A 14,055-nucleotide genomic window follows, 5' to 3' on the forward strand; every position below is an offset into this window, starting at 1 on the left:
CTGCCCGTCCTGTAGATGGTTGAGTCCATAATCTCCCGTCACTGGGCTTAACTGCTGGAAGGCCCCTGGTGCTGAGAGGCCTGGACTGCACCTCTCTGGAGGATGCATTGTCACATCAGCATTTGCACATTTGCCCCTGACCTTGCTAGAATATTATTTGTGGCCGCGAAGTGTCTCCCTTGCTCCCTTCGGGCTGCGGAATTGAGAGGTTGGTAAAGTCCTCTCCGACAGGGTTGGGAGTTTGCAGACGGCCCCTGAGAGGCTGGGGCGTTCCGAATTGGCTGAGCGCTCCGCGGGGAGGGCGGGGAGTTTGCCGAACGTCCCCGGCCGGAATCCCTGCCTTAGAGAGCTGCGAACCCAGAAGCGGGGAGAAGTTGGAGAGGTCGGGAGGGTAGGGTAGGAAGAATTTGAAGCCAGACCCCCGCCCTGGTCAGCTGAGCCCCCGAGGAGCGTCTCCGCAGTGTCCAGGCCGAGTGTGGACGCGCCGCGCGCGGCCCCGCCAGGGCTGAGAGTTTGCAGACCGTCCCTGCCGCGGCCCGCTCGGCGGCGGCCCTGCGGCTCCCGCGGCTGCCGCGGCGGCCCCGGGCTCGATCCAGCCCAGGTAGCCCCGCCGCAGGCTCGTGGTGCCGCGACCCCGTGCCCCGCGGAGCCTTGGGTCCCCCCGGGGACGGCAGCTGGCAGGCACTCCCGGCTGCTGCTGCTGCTCGACAAGGAGGTGAGAGCCCAGTGGGTCGGGGCGATCGCGTCGAAGCTTTCCATCTCCACGGGGAGATGAACGCAGAGGGGCCGCGGAGGGCGCGGGGAGCTGGGCGCGGGAGGTGGGGGGAGAGTCTGCTCCGTGGGCTGCGCGGCTGGGGGTTCCGCCTGCCGACCCTCCGCCGCCTGCGTGGGTGCCCCGGCCGCTCTGAGAGAGCCGGGAGTGAAGCCGGGGACGCGCCTGGAGGCGCCCGCCTGCCCGGGGCAACCCCTTCCCAGGGGAGACTGCAGGCCCCCATGGCCCCTGGGAAGTGGGGGGGGTTTGGGCTTTTCAAGGGACTGTCGGAGGAGGCTTTGGTTGCGCGGGCTGGAGGCGAGCGGCCAGGGATGGTAGAGGGGCGCTCGGACCGCGGAGGAGCCTGATGGGGTCACGCTGCGGGTGTGGGCCGGGCTGGGGTCCCCGGGACCTGGGCGCGCAGGGTGGACTCAGCCACCGGCCAGTGGGGAGGGACAACAAGGGAGGCTGGCTCCCGGCCCCGGGGGAAGGGGGATGCGGCGGGCGGGCGCTCCGGTCCTGGGGACCAGGGAAGCCCGGGGGTGTCCCCCACCCCTAAGGGACCTCCGTGGGCCCACGATCCCGCCGGCGCGCTCCGGAGGCTGCCTGGCCGGAGAGGCTGCGGGGAGCGCAGAGCCCACACCCGCGCACATAATCCCCGAGAGCATGCTCAGTGCAGCCCTGGGAACTTCCTGCCGAGTCGCGAGCCGCCCCGGCCGGCTCCTGGCCCCCTCCCGACCCGCGGCTGGCAAACTTGGGGGCGCGGCGCCCGCCAGTCGACCTTTTGCGTCCCCCTGGCCCTTGCCTCGCCTTTGCCCGGCTCCTAGCGCTGCTCTCGCCGGTCGCCCCCGCGGCCGAGAATGGGGGCGTGGACGTTGCCCCCAGCTTCCCGAGGTCACGTCGTTGGCCGGGTGGCCAGAGGCCTGGCGGTGAGGCCGCTTAATGGGGGGACCGGCTCGCGATGCGCTCGCCGCGCGCACAGACCGGGCGCCGTGAGCCGACCGGGTGGAAGGGGGTGTGTGAGCCCGGGGACGTTCGCGCACACACTCGCTGTCACACACAATGCCGTGGTTTCGTAGCTGCCGCGCGGAAGAGGGAAGAGGTGGCGCTTGCATTGCCCGGCCGCGTTTGGAGCGCCAACAGGGTGCTGGGCGCTTGGGGGCTGCGGTAACCTGGAGACGCCTAAGGTTTTCAGAGATGCCGGAGTCGAGGTCTGTGGCCCGGTATTCCTGACAGGCCCGGCCCAGGGCGGACGCCGCCGTCTGCACCCGGCTCTGGCGGCACAGTTAGGGAAGGCTGGGCACTTCTGGGGCTGTGAAGTTGAGGAGGGGAAAGCTGAGGTTTGTGCGGGGTTCCGTGGCATGACAGCACTGCACCTGTAAATAACACAGATCCAAGTGTTAGAGGTACGATCTCATTCTCTAGAGAGGCAAGTGGGAAGCTGGTGCGCCCCGCCCCCGTTCGTTGTCAGGACCTGAGGGACTAGGTGGGTTTTTACTCCGAGAGACACACCCCCTACCGCCCACCTCCCCCCACCCCCTCCCCAGTTTAGCTACCCACATCCTGAGCCTTGACTCAGGATCAGAACTTCCTTGTCTTTGATTGGAGAAAATCACCAAACTGTTTTTCATGATGGGCATACCATCACAGATCTTTCTTAATACATAAATTTTCGTACCACCTCCCCACCACCACCCCCCCGGCCCAAACCACAGATTCTTTTTGCTGTTATTGTTCAGGGCTAAGATAGGCTCCCTCAAATTTGTTTGGCTTGGTTAGGATTAGAGCAAAGCTCTCCTTTCTAGAGACCTTTTTAGTTTCTCCAGTTACCAACTTGATGTCCATGCAGTCAACTTGAAGAGGAGAGGCCCTGAGCAAGGAGGTGATGGCAGAGGGGGAAGAGGGTGACCTTTTTGCCTCTTGGAGGGACAGGGGAAGAGGAGAAGGATGCTGCTCTGCCCGATTCCTGACTCTGGCAGAGCTGGGTGCCTGGACAGAGGTTTGGGCTTTTCTTTTCTTCCTCTCCTTTGTTCCAGCCTGCCTTCCTGAGTTTGGGACACTTGTGACTAGAGTCACTGGAAGAAAGGAGTCTGCAGTCCTGCTTTGGGGCTTGGCAGGGTTCACACCTACACAAGCAGCTGCAGGTTGGTTTTAAGGCGACTGTAGTGCAGGAGGGCTGGTGGCTCTGCTCAGATCTGCCAGTTGCATCTGTGTTCCAGCCTCGTGGGACTCGGAATCGCCTCAGCAGTGCGCATTTCAAGTGCTTTGTGTTTGGAAGTGTGAATATAGTACTCATTTATATATATTCACACATCCGTATATACGTTTTTTATAAAGAAGCATGTGCATATGTATGTGCATATGCAGTGTTCTTTGGTAGCATCTTGGAGCTGGAAGGGACCTCAGGAGATCACAAGAATTCAAATTTGCTACCTTCCCATTCAGTTTTCTCAGTTTAAAAATAACCAGCCAGCCTTCTGCCCAGCTGGCCTCCAAAAGCATTGCAACAGCAGAGTCCCCCTGTGATCCTAGCCGGTGGGGGGGGTGGGGGTGGGAAACGCCTTTGGTTCCTCCACTGAGAAGTGAGTCTCCTCGCCATCATTCTAGGTGTCACTCTGATATTTGACATGACTTTTCCTCATGTTCCATGTGGTTCGGGATCTAAGTCACTGCAGAGTCACTCTCAGGTTGATTTTGAGGGGGGGGGACAGACAGTGACCAGTGTCCCCTGCAGAGATGTCTGGCAAACTGCCCAGAGCGGTTTTCCCACCCCAAGTCTTGCTTTGGCTGGAAAGTTCCTGTCCTTTTGCACTCTGGTCCTCCAGGCACGTAGCTGCTCTGCTCCTTCCCTAGAGGCCTAAAGAGCAGTGAGGACTGTTATTCCGTCCTCTTTGTGTGTCTTGGCTTACTGGCTGTAGGAGGGTGGCGTGGTGGTTGGAGGTGGCGTTCTGTGCCGATGTTGTCACAGTAGCTCTCCGGAAAGCCCGTGCTGTCAGGAGCATTATCTCTGGGGGTTTGTTATGGGGGATGTCAAAGTTTGGGGAAGGGTCCCGGTGTCAGGTGACACCAGGTGTCAGCCAAAAGTAACAGATAGTTTTAGCTGAAGGAAGGTGTGTGTGTTTCAGAATCTAGGTACTTTAGGGAATTCCCTGGCTGTCCAGTTAGGACTGTGAGCTCTCACCCCGAGGGTCTGGGTTTGATCCCTGGTCGGGGAACTAAAATCCAGCAAAAAAAAAAAAAAAAAAAGATACAGAATCTAGGTACTTTAAAAAAAGAGAGGTAATACCTTTATATTTGGGGGAGAGTGCCAGGTGGGTGACAGTGGAGAGGTTTGGGTCAGAAATAATTTGGTACTTGCCAGGGCATGTTTTACTAGGCTGCCTTTAAAGTTCATAATTGCTTTGAAGTATAGAGTCATTCTTAGTAGCCAGAAGATGGCTTCACTTAAAAAAAAATTTTTTTTTAATTGAAGTGTAGTTGATTTACAAGGTTGTGTCAATCTCTGCTGTACAGCAAAGTGACTCAGTTATACACATATAGACATTCCTTTTTTATATTCTTTTCTGTTATGGTTTATCCCAGGATATTGAATAAATGGCTAAACTTTTAAATTCCTGTTTGAAATTGAGTCAAGATCTCCCTAACCCCCTCTTCTTAAAGTTGCTAATCTAAGCCATGCCCCCATACTATGTCATATCCTGGGTCAACACGAAAAGTCCAAGCATAGTTGTGACCTCAGTGCCAGCTGTGGGCTCTCATGGGGTGTTTATCAGGCAGCCAGCTTGAGCCATACATGGTGGGTGCTGGTGCGGGGTATGAAGACGTACATCCTCCTTCAAAATTACCATCTCACTTTTAATTCATCTCACCTTCTCTTTCAGTATATTAAGGCAAATTAATAGCTCTTGGAAAGCTGCAAAAATGGGTCCCAGGAGCCTTAGTACTGTAACCACATTCTCAGCTGGAAGAGTTGGGGCTCCATCTCTGTTTGCCCACTTGGACTGTTGTATTTATGTGTTTGTTTTTTCATTTCCACAACGAAGTGCCTCCTTCCCCGACTTTGGCATATCTGGAAAGCTGTATGTGTGCATGGGAAAGGTTGGAGGAATCACTTTATTTCTTCAAAATCCCACCGCTCTCTTGTCTGAACACCTAACCTTCTGGAAGGAGAACAGGGTCCTTCCTATCGGGGCCCTTTGTCCAGCCTCACAAATCTGGACAAGCAAGAGGGATAAGCTATCTGGGCTGGGCTTGGCGGGGCGGGGTGCAGTTTTCCCTGTAAATGGGCACCCCGAGCAGTTAACGCCTGCTGGACCTTGGCCCCAGCTGAGGCGGTTACCTAGGATGGCTAAGGAGTATTTCTCCACCCTGTTGCTCATGAACTCAGGAGCGAGGTGTATGCAAGTACTTCGTTACCTGTAAGTGTTAAGTACCGGTGTTTGCAACCTATTTACTTTTTCAAAAATGTCAGCATTTCAGCGTTATCCGTAGAAGAATAACAGCCTCACTGATTTGCACCCTCTGTGACTTGGGGGCGATGGCCCCTGAGGGCATGGGTACCGCCCACTGACTCCTGCCTAAGCTCCGCCCACCGATTCCTGCTTAAGCGCCACTCCTTAGGGCTGCATTCTCGGCACAGCCGGCTTCTAAGGCCTGGCATGCTGGCAAGATGCTTTTTCTAATATCCCACACAGAACACACCTCCACTATGATAGTTTTGGATCTCTTGCATGTCGCCGTCCACCCATGGGAGTGTGTTAATGTTGGTGATCAGCGGAGATGGTATGTCTGGGTGGAGAAATGTCGAGAGCAGGTGGGCGAGGAAACTCGGAGCGATGGTGATGAAAAATGTATCTCTTCTAGAGGTGACACGACTGCAAAGGCTTCTTTCCTATCCCATTTACTCCTCGCTACAACGCCGAGGTGGATGGTATTGTTATTCCCAGTTTCCACAATAGGGAGACTGAGGAATTGGGAGGTTGTGAAAGCTGGCCGGGGTCACGCACAGCTAGCCACTTGCGGCAGGGTAAGGATTCGAACCCGGGTGGTCTAGGTCCCGAGCCCGCGTTAGCTGGACTGTGCTTAGTTGTTTAGGCTAGCAGGCTCACCCTGTACTGGCCAGTGCCAGCTTTCTAACTAAAGCCAAGAGGAGTCTTAGGCACTCAGGGGTTGGAAAGGACCTCAGGGAGATCTCCCTGCGTCCTTTCTCTTTATAGCTGCGGTCCTGGAGGTGCAGGGAGGTAGAAGGACTTGCTCGAAGTCTCCCTGGCTGACAGCAGTGGCCAAGCTGGGCCTTGGTCCCTCAGAGACAGTGACAACAGCTGATAACAGGTGTGTGCCTGCCTTGTTTAGAGAAATGACCCAGGAAGAGAATGTGATGGTCATTTGGCGTCTGTCCCACCCACTTCCAGAACGCTGTGTGCTCACACCCAGCCTTACCCTGCCATCTGGTGGGGAACAGGTGGGTGTGCCCCACTCCTTTCTCCAGCCCCAAATGGGAGGATCTAAGCAACTTACGTGCCTTTACATGAGGTGCCCCCTTGCTCATGTCACCTTTTAAGTTTGACATCTTAGGAATTTAGCCTGGGATGGATTTTACATTTCACTCTTAAATATTCATTTTCTCTCTCTCTCTCTGTCTCTCTGTGTCTGTCTCTGCAGCTGTGTCTTATAGCTCCTGGCCCCTCTCAGTGTTGATTTCCACCCTTTAGGAGCATGGGGTGGGCCGGGGGTAACCTGGCAGAGGAGTCAGGGCTATTTCTCAACATTTCCAAGGAAGGGCTTGTGAAGACATTCCCTTAGTGTCTGTGGGATCCTAGAAAGAGAGCTAAGGCCCTGCAAAATATTCCTCTGACCACCGGGATTTTCGTGCTTCATGGAATTTTCCCATTCGGTGTGCCAACAAGCACCATTTCCTTTCATTTTATTCCTTACATATGACCGGGCTTGCATCAGACATGACATTGCTCTCACCTGTTCCTGATTCTGAACATTTCTGGTTAATACAGAGTCCCTAGCTGCTCAAAAGTTTAAAGTCTGGGCCTGGTCAGGGCCCACACAGAAAAGTTAAGTTCAGTTATAAAGCAGTATGCAAATGAAGAACACATTAATTCAGCCCATATGACCGCTTTGGGCTTCAGTTCTTATGTTGGAAAGTAGGAGGGGATTGAACGAGCTCCAACGTTCTGTTCAGTCCTAAAGTTGTATAATCTTACACATGTGGCAAAGGAAGTGTAGAATAAAGAAATAAAATTCCCTTATTGAATAAAAAAAGATTGAGGAAAAACTCAAGTTGTTTTTGCCTTTGCTGGCAGAATCTTTAGTAGACAGTTTAAATGCTTACCTAAGAAGAACCAGCCCTTTATGATCACTATCTTTTGGGATGTGTGTTTTGTATGTTTAGAAAGAAGAGGCCATGGTCCGTCCTTCTCAGCCTAGAAATAACCGGCTTAGCCAGCTTCCCCTAGTGAAGCTATTTTTTTTTTTCCCCCTTGGGAAATTGAGATTCAAAGAGCAGAAGATGACCAGGCTCACAGAGTTCTGTGGTTCTGTGGCACAGCGCCCAGGGGAAAGTGGCTAAGAATTTGCACTGCCACAAGCTGGACCAAATTCTGTTTATATACCTTCATCGCTGCTTCCCTTTGAAACAACTATGTTGAAAGAATAGAGACTTTGATATCAGTCTCCTTGCAGCTGCTTTTTTTTTGGACTGTCTGTTATTTTCAACTCTGATTTTTTTATTTACTAGTGTTTATTCCACTGAGGAGTTTTCTAAATGACCAATTCTTTCTCTTACACATCTTGTTTAGGAAAGCACTGTCTTTGCCTCTTGCTAAATATGATCTTTCTGTTTTCCTTCCATACTTTTCTTAGTATTTGTATACTTCCCTTACCCCATCTCTGAGAATTTTTCAAAGCCACCAAGGTTAGAGGCAGCCCTAAGTGGGGACTTGGAGGGGAAGGGATGCTTTCCTCCATCTCCCTCCCCAATAATGTTCATCATATGAGGAGTCCCAGTCTGATGTGAGATCCTTGCAAACATAGCTTCCAGCCCCTCTGTCCATCAGGATGGCATACCTTCTTTAACAGAGTTCTCAGCTCCGGCGACTGATAATGGTCCATTTCCCCCTCCTCCCCTTCTGTGATGCCTAACTATTGTGCTTGCCAGATTTAAAGGTGACATTATGTGGGTAATCTTTCACGGTACATAATTTAGTTCAGGCAAATGTTATCAACTTTCTTCTATATTTCACCATTCCTTATTTCCTATTTTGATAGGAGCTCCAGAAAGGGAGAGTTTTTCTCCCCCAGGTTGGTTAAAAAATTACATCTGGCTCCAGGGGTTTCGCAGCAAGGAGTCTGGAGCTCTATAGGTATGATCGGAATCCCTATTACCTTGCACAGGGCCCTGCACGAGAGTCACGTGATCAGCTGGGCAGCATGGCGTCATGCGTTCGCTCCGGCTCAGGCAGGTGAGGTCTCTCCGCAGTTAGAGGGCTGTCCTCAGGCAGGTCAGTTCAGCGCTGGGTGATTCTGCTTTCTCATCCATCAAATGAGGCATCTCTTAGTGTCTCCTGCATCTGTGGGATTCTGCTAGGGTGACTTCCAGGCTGAACCCAGCACACTCATCTACTGTAGTTTCTTTAATCTGTCCTTAAGAATATTCTTAGATGTATTCCTAATTTTGGGGTCCTCTTTGTGCCGCTTTGGAGTTCTGTTTTTCAAATCAATCAGTGGACTTTTTGTACACTTTTTTCTCCCTCACTGTGAGCATTATTTGTGGGCTCAGGAAGCCCAACAAATTGAGACTTTGTGTGCATGTGTGTGTGTGTGTGTGTGTGTGAGTGTGTGTGTGTGTGTGTGTGTGTGTGTGTTCATGTCCACACACCACTAGGGCTTGCTACCTTACTGTCCTATTATCTATAAACAGAAGTGGAAGTGATCAGAGTTGGAGCTGCATATCCCTGGAATAGCCATCAGTTAAATGAAACCTGTAGAAAGTTTCTGTGGAAGTATTTTTAAAATATGGCTTTTCCTCTAGTACATGCTTGTCAGGTATAGCCAGGGGATCCTTGGAGAGTGTATGGATAAATAATGATTTTATTGTATTTCCCTGTAGCCTGCAATAAAGTGTTTTCCTTGATAATGAGTTGCTTATTCTGTCATACTGCCTTTTCTTTCATTGCCCTTATAACCAGAATTAGATACAGCTTTCCGATTCTGATGCCATGCCTGGTTAGTGTTCTCCAGGTTCCATAGTTTCTTCCTCCTGGTTCAGTGGCTTCAAGAAAGACTTTTCTATTTCCTCGTTGTAGGCCTTTGTATAAAGACGACAAGTTACATTATCTTTCTGTTACTGCTTTAACAAATAACAACAGACTGGGTGGCTTAAAGCAACACAAATTTATTGTCTTATTATGTTATGTTGTAGGTCAGAGGTCCAACACGGGTCTTACTGGCTAAAATCAAGTTGTCCATTCCTTCCTGAAGCTTTAGGGGAGAATCCTCTGCCTTGCCCCTTTATCGTCTAGTGGCTACCCACATTCACAGCCTCCTGCCCGTTCCTCCAGCTTCAAAACCAGCAATGTTGGGCTGACTCCTTGTCTCTCTGCCATCAGGCTGGGACCACAGCTAGGAAAGATTTCTGATTTTAAGGATCTATGTGATTAGATTGGTCCACCCAGATAATCCAGGATAATCTCATTTCAAGGTCCGTAACTTCATCACACCTGTCCTGTATTCACAGGCTTCAGGGATTAGAATGTGGACATCCTTGGGGGCCATTTTTCTGCTGCCACAGTCCCCAAAACTCTCTGTAAAGAAATGGTTTTCTAGTCTTTATGTAAAGGAACTGTACTTTTCTGTCGAGAAACTTTACTTCTCAGGAAATTTTCCTATTGCCTTGTTCCTCATCTTTCTGAATATATTTAAGTTAACTATTTGCAAACTGTCTAAGATTTGAGATCTGAGGTGGCCAGACATTGGACTACACACATTTCGTGTTCCAGCTGATGTTATGTTAGTAGTCCTATCTATATGATGAGGAAACTGAGGTGCAAAGGAGACCTGCCTAGGGTCATGTAGCCTGAAGGGGCGGAGCCAGGCTGCAGAACTGGATCTCATTGATTCCAAAGCCTATGTTCTTTTCACTCTGCCTTCCTGCCTTAGAAGTGATAATGGAAAACCAAAATGAGAAATGGTAATGGGAAAGCTTAAAATAATGTAAAATCTCTCTGCTTCTGCCAAGGTGATGACAAACAGTAAATAATGTCTGTGGCAGATTGATTGCACTAATGGCCCCAGTTAATGGCCTCTGTGTATCCACACTCTTTGCCTTGTAACTTACTAGTCCCCATCCCTCCCTTTCCCCACTACTGGCCACGTGACTGCTTTGGCTCCTGGGATGTTAGCAGATACCATATAAACAGTTTAAGAGCCTACGAGTTTCTGATTGACCTTTTACACAGCTAGGCGTGCTTGCTCAGATCCCTGCCACCCCCATGAAAGCGTGCTGGGGCTAGTCTAAGGCAGGGACTGAGAGATGCAGGGGAATGAGCCAAGTTGTGTCAGCTGAGGCTCTCCTGGACTAGCCAGCCTCCAGCTGACCTTCGGGCTGCTCAAAGTCTCCTGAGCATATCTTGCCAAGATTAGTTAAGCCTGTCCTAGGACATCAGAACCAACCAGCCAGCTGACCTGTAGAGTTGTGGAAAGCGTTGATGATTATTTTAAGCCACAGAATTCTGGGGAAGTTTGTTATGCAGGCATTGCTAACTGATAGCTCAGATCGATATTTGCATAGCATAAGAAGCAGTTTTAGCGTCCTTTCGAAGATCATTTTGGACTACTTGTAACTAATTCATATTCTTTTTTCAAATTTTAATATATTTTAAAATATTCTTTTAAGATTGTACGTTAGGCTTAAGAACTTGCCCATTATATCTACCCTTTTTTTCTTTCTTTTTTTTAAAACATGAAAGTCCTGTAAACTCTTTACCAGTTTCAGTCAGAAGAAGACTTGTTTTTTTCTTCTCAAACTGTTTATCATATCTAGTATGGTGGCTTTTGACCCTCAACCTACAGTAAGAAATACATATTGACCAGAACTCACATATACATGTGTGTATAGCAGCAAGAAAACTTTCATGAAATAGTACCTACCCTTCTACCTCTCATGGCCTCTGATGTTTTCTACTCTTTCATTTGCTGAAAAAATGCTGGTCAGGAGTCAGCGCTGTGGCCTGCAGCCCATTTTGTAAATAAGGTTTGGTTGGAATGCAAAGATTGTTTATGGCTGCTTTCAAGTTACAATGGCAGAGTCAAGCAGTTGTGACAGAGATATCTGGCCTGCAAAGCCTAAGGTATTTACTCTCCCGCTCTTGAAGACAAAGTTTTCTGACCCTTGTCCTGAATTGGTTTCATAACCCATCGGTGAGCTGTGATCCTCCATTTAGAAGACACACCGTTCAAGGGACTATTAGCTCTCCTGATAACTCTTCTGGAAATTTCGCTAAACAAATCCGGCAGATGTGAAAACTAACCCTTTTCCTGTGTTACACTCAAACTCTCTGGTTTATTCACTTAGATTAAGCAATTAAGTTTTTGCAATTTAACGTTATACCTGATTGGCTTATATAGGAAACTTTTCAAGCATTTCGAAAGTGTTTCATTATAAGCATGCTCCCCCCACTCCCCGCTTTCTAATTTAAATGAGGCTTTCTTGTGGAAAGTAGCTGGCATTAAAAATGGACACAAATTCTATTCAAGTGCTAGTTATTTATTCATTAGATTCCAGCAGCGCCTTTTTTTGTGATATAATGGAGTCCATTAGTGGAAGAGGTTGAAAAACAGTCATCTTGCGTTCTTTTAGAACACCTTTCTGGCAACTGGTCCTTGTTGTCACATTTCTGAATTAGGGTGATATTAATTCTGAGCATAATAAAATTTAGAGACATTAAATCATGGGCTTATGGAGTTGGAAAGTCTCTGGAAAATGTTTTTTTTTCTTTTTACTCGGATAATCTAATTGGGCCCTTAAAGGCTAAATTTCTCCGATATCTAAATTTCCCAAGCCTGCCAGGGGAGGACCACATTGTTATTTATGTTGTGTGGCTCATGAGACTGATGAGAAGGAGCTGAGGCAGAAAAGGCTTCAGAATGATCTGGATCTGTCTTTCTAGAATCTGAAATGCCAGATGAAGAATGGGCACTGGCCCATTTATTTACTGGCAGTGAGAACAGAGTCAAAACCAAATGAGTTTCAAGTACAGCATGGGGAGCTTTGGTAAAAGTCTGAGCAGTGTCCCCCAGATAAAGGAGGTTCTTTGAAAAAGAATAGGTTCTTCTAAACATTTTTGATGTGAGCTGCCCTCCTTAGTTCAGGTGGGTGGCCTTCCCAGCAGGTGATTGGATGTGTGTAATGAATAAGGACTCTTGGGTGCTGGCAACACAAACCCGCTGGAGCTTGCTTCAGCACAAGTGGAGAATTCACATCAGGGCTACTACAGGAGCAGAGCTGTGAGGTGCCAGAAGCCTGGGATCAAAGCTCTGGGGACCCCAGGAACCCCCTTGCTTCCTTGCTGCCTCCATCTGCCTCACGGCTTAGTTCTCTTCCCTGCCTTGTTCTGCTTTTTGTGTCCCAAGGGCAGAACTCTGGATAAGGGCGCTTGTTGCTGGGTGAGCCACTCATCGAGTCTGATCTTTCTCTTATATGCAAATGCAAGTTTCCTGGGGAGTTTCCCCGAGCGGTCCAGCTTGATGTCACCCAGAGGTGGGCAGAGCGTGGATACTGCAATGTGGATTTTGGCGAGCTCTAGGGAGTTTATTGGGGGCATTTTAGAAATTTAGGGGACAGTTTTGGTTGTGAGTGAGGTGTGCTACTACCATTTACTGGATGGGGACCAGGGATGCCAACACCTGTGATGGGTAGAATAGTCTTAACACCCCTACGTGTATCCTGTGTCTCACTGTGAGACTATTACCATGGCGGTTGCCCCAGAATCATACCCCTGCCCCTCCCTTGAATAGAAACCAAATCTGATCTAAGTTTCAGGTGGAAGCTGCAAAGAGAAAAAAAAAACAAGTGTTGGTTAGAATCAACTAGGCCCAAGATGACAGAAGATTTGCCTTCCTGTAGACCTTGAGCCTCATTATACGCTCATTGTAATATTTTAACATGCTAAATGACACACCCACAGGCGCCATGACACTTGACGATTGCCATGACAGCCACTGGAAAAACCCATGCAATGACTGAAAAGGAGAGTTGGTACAGTTCCAGGTCCAAACCACACCCCTCTTCTCAGATAACTCATCAGTATTTCTCCCACTGTTTCCAAATCCCAATCTTTAATCTCCACCCTCCTATATATTTGGTGTCTCTGCCGGAATCGGGTTAAGTTGATTTGCAAACTAGGTTCCCGATTCTCCAGTCTTTGGCTACTGAATACAGCTTGTGCTGTTCCAGTCTCAGCATTGGTTTAGTTATTGGATACTCGAATCCAATCTGAAAAAGAGCATCCTCGGTGAAGACGAGGGGGGCTTTGCCTGGCGCAGGTCTGGTGGGCCAATTTGGTAACAAGATGATTGTGGATGACAAAACCCATTTATTACCTGAACCTAGAGACCTAACTTATACATGAAGAGTATTTTGCATGTTGCAAATAAACGTTGACTTTTCCAGTCAATGAAGAAAGATTGTGCTTTGTTTTATTGGGAAATTTACCAAGAGGTGTTTGCCATTTTGGAAACACACCCACTGCCCATGACATCACCATATCACCTGTGGCAGTCCACACTTGTAACTCACCTGTTTTTTGATTTTATGTAAAGTACAAGCATCTAACAACTTCTTAAGCCTTCTAGATTGGTCTTGCCCAACTAATTGCATATTGAAATACATGTTCAGTTTGTTATAAATTATTTTCCTTTTATTCTCATTTATATTACTATTAAAGCAATAAATACATATGTTTGAAAATGTGTTTAGGAAGGTTATCTAAGAATTTGATTTCAGGGAGTAAAGGGGTGTTAGTTTGCTGTAAGCCTTGAACTCTGGGGCTAATAACGTTTAGAACGCAGCACTAGGGGAAATGATTTGGAAAGTAATCCCCCCACCCGTGAGTCAACTGAATTAAATAACTCAACACTAGCCATTTAAAAAATAAAAAACTGTAGCCCACACATTGGGTACAACTGATGGAGAAAAAGAGAGTAGAGTTGTTGGCCCATTCTGCTTCTTCCATGGGTAGCCGACTCTCCTTGTGGTAGATCCTCCGTGCTCCCTTATAAGTGGTTGATTCTACTGC

The 14,055-nt window shown here is 48.9% G+C and overlaps 1 protein-coding gene across 4 annotated transcripts in view; it reads left to right on the plus strand.

Moving 5' to 3' along the window:
• Positions 1–546: 546 nt before the first annotated feature.
• The window catches only part of LOC112062645 (alpha-1,6-mannosylglycoprotein 6-beta-N-acetylglucosaminyltransferase A), a 280,334-nt gene continuing 266,825 nt past the window's right edge, over positions 547–14,055 (plus strand). For all 4 annotated transcript variants that reach the window (XM_055087513.1, XM_055087511.1, XM_028501646.2 and 1 more), the window contains exon 1: positions 547–715. The gene's annotated coding sequence lies outside the window, so the exon portion shown is untranslated. The remainder of the gene's footprint in view (positions 716–14,055) is intronic.

The sequence above is a fragment of the Physeter macrocephalus genome, chromosome 2 (genome assembly GCF_002837175.3).
Source record: "Physeter macrocephalus isolate SW-GA chromosome 2, ASM283717v5, whole genome shotgun sequence".
Taxonomy (NCBI): Eukaryota; Metazoa; Chordata; class Mammalia; order Artiodactyla; family Physeteridae; genus Physeter; species Physeter macrocephalus.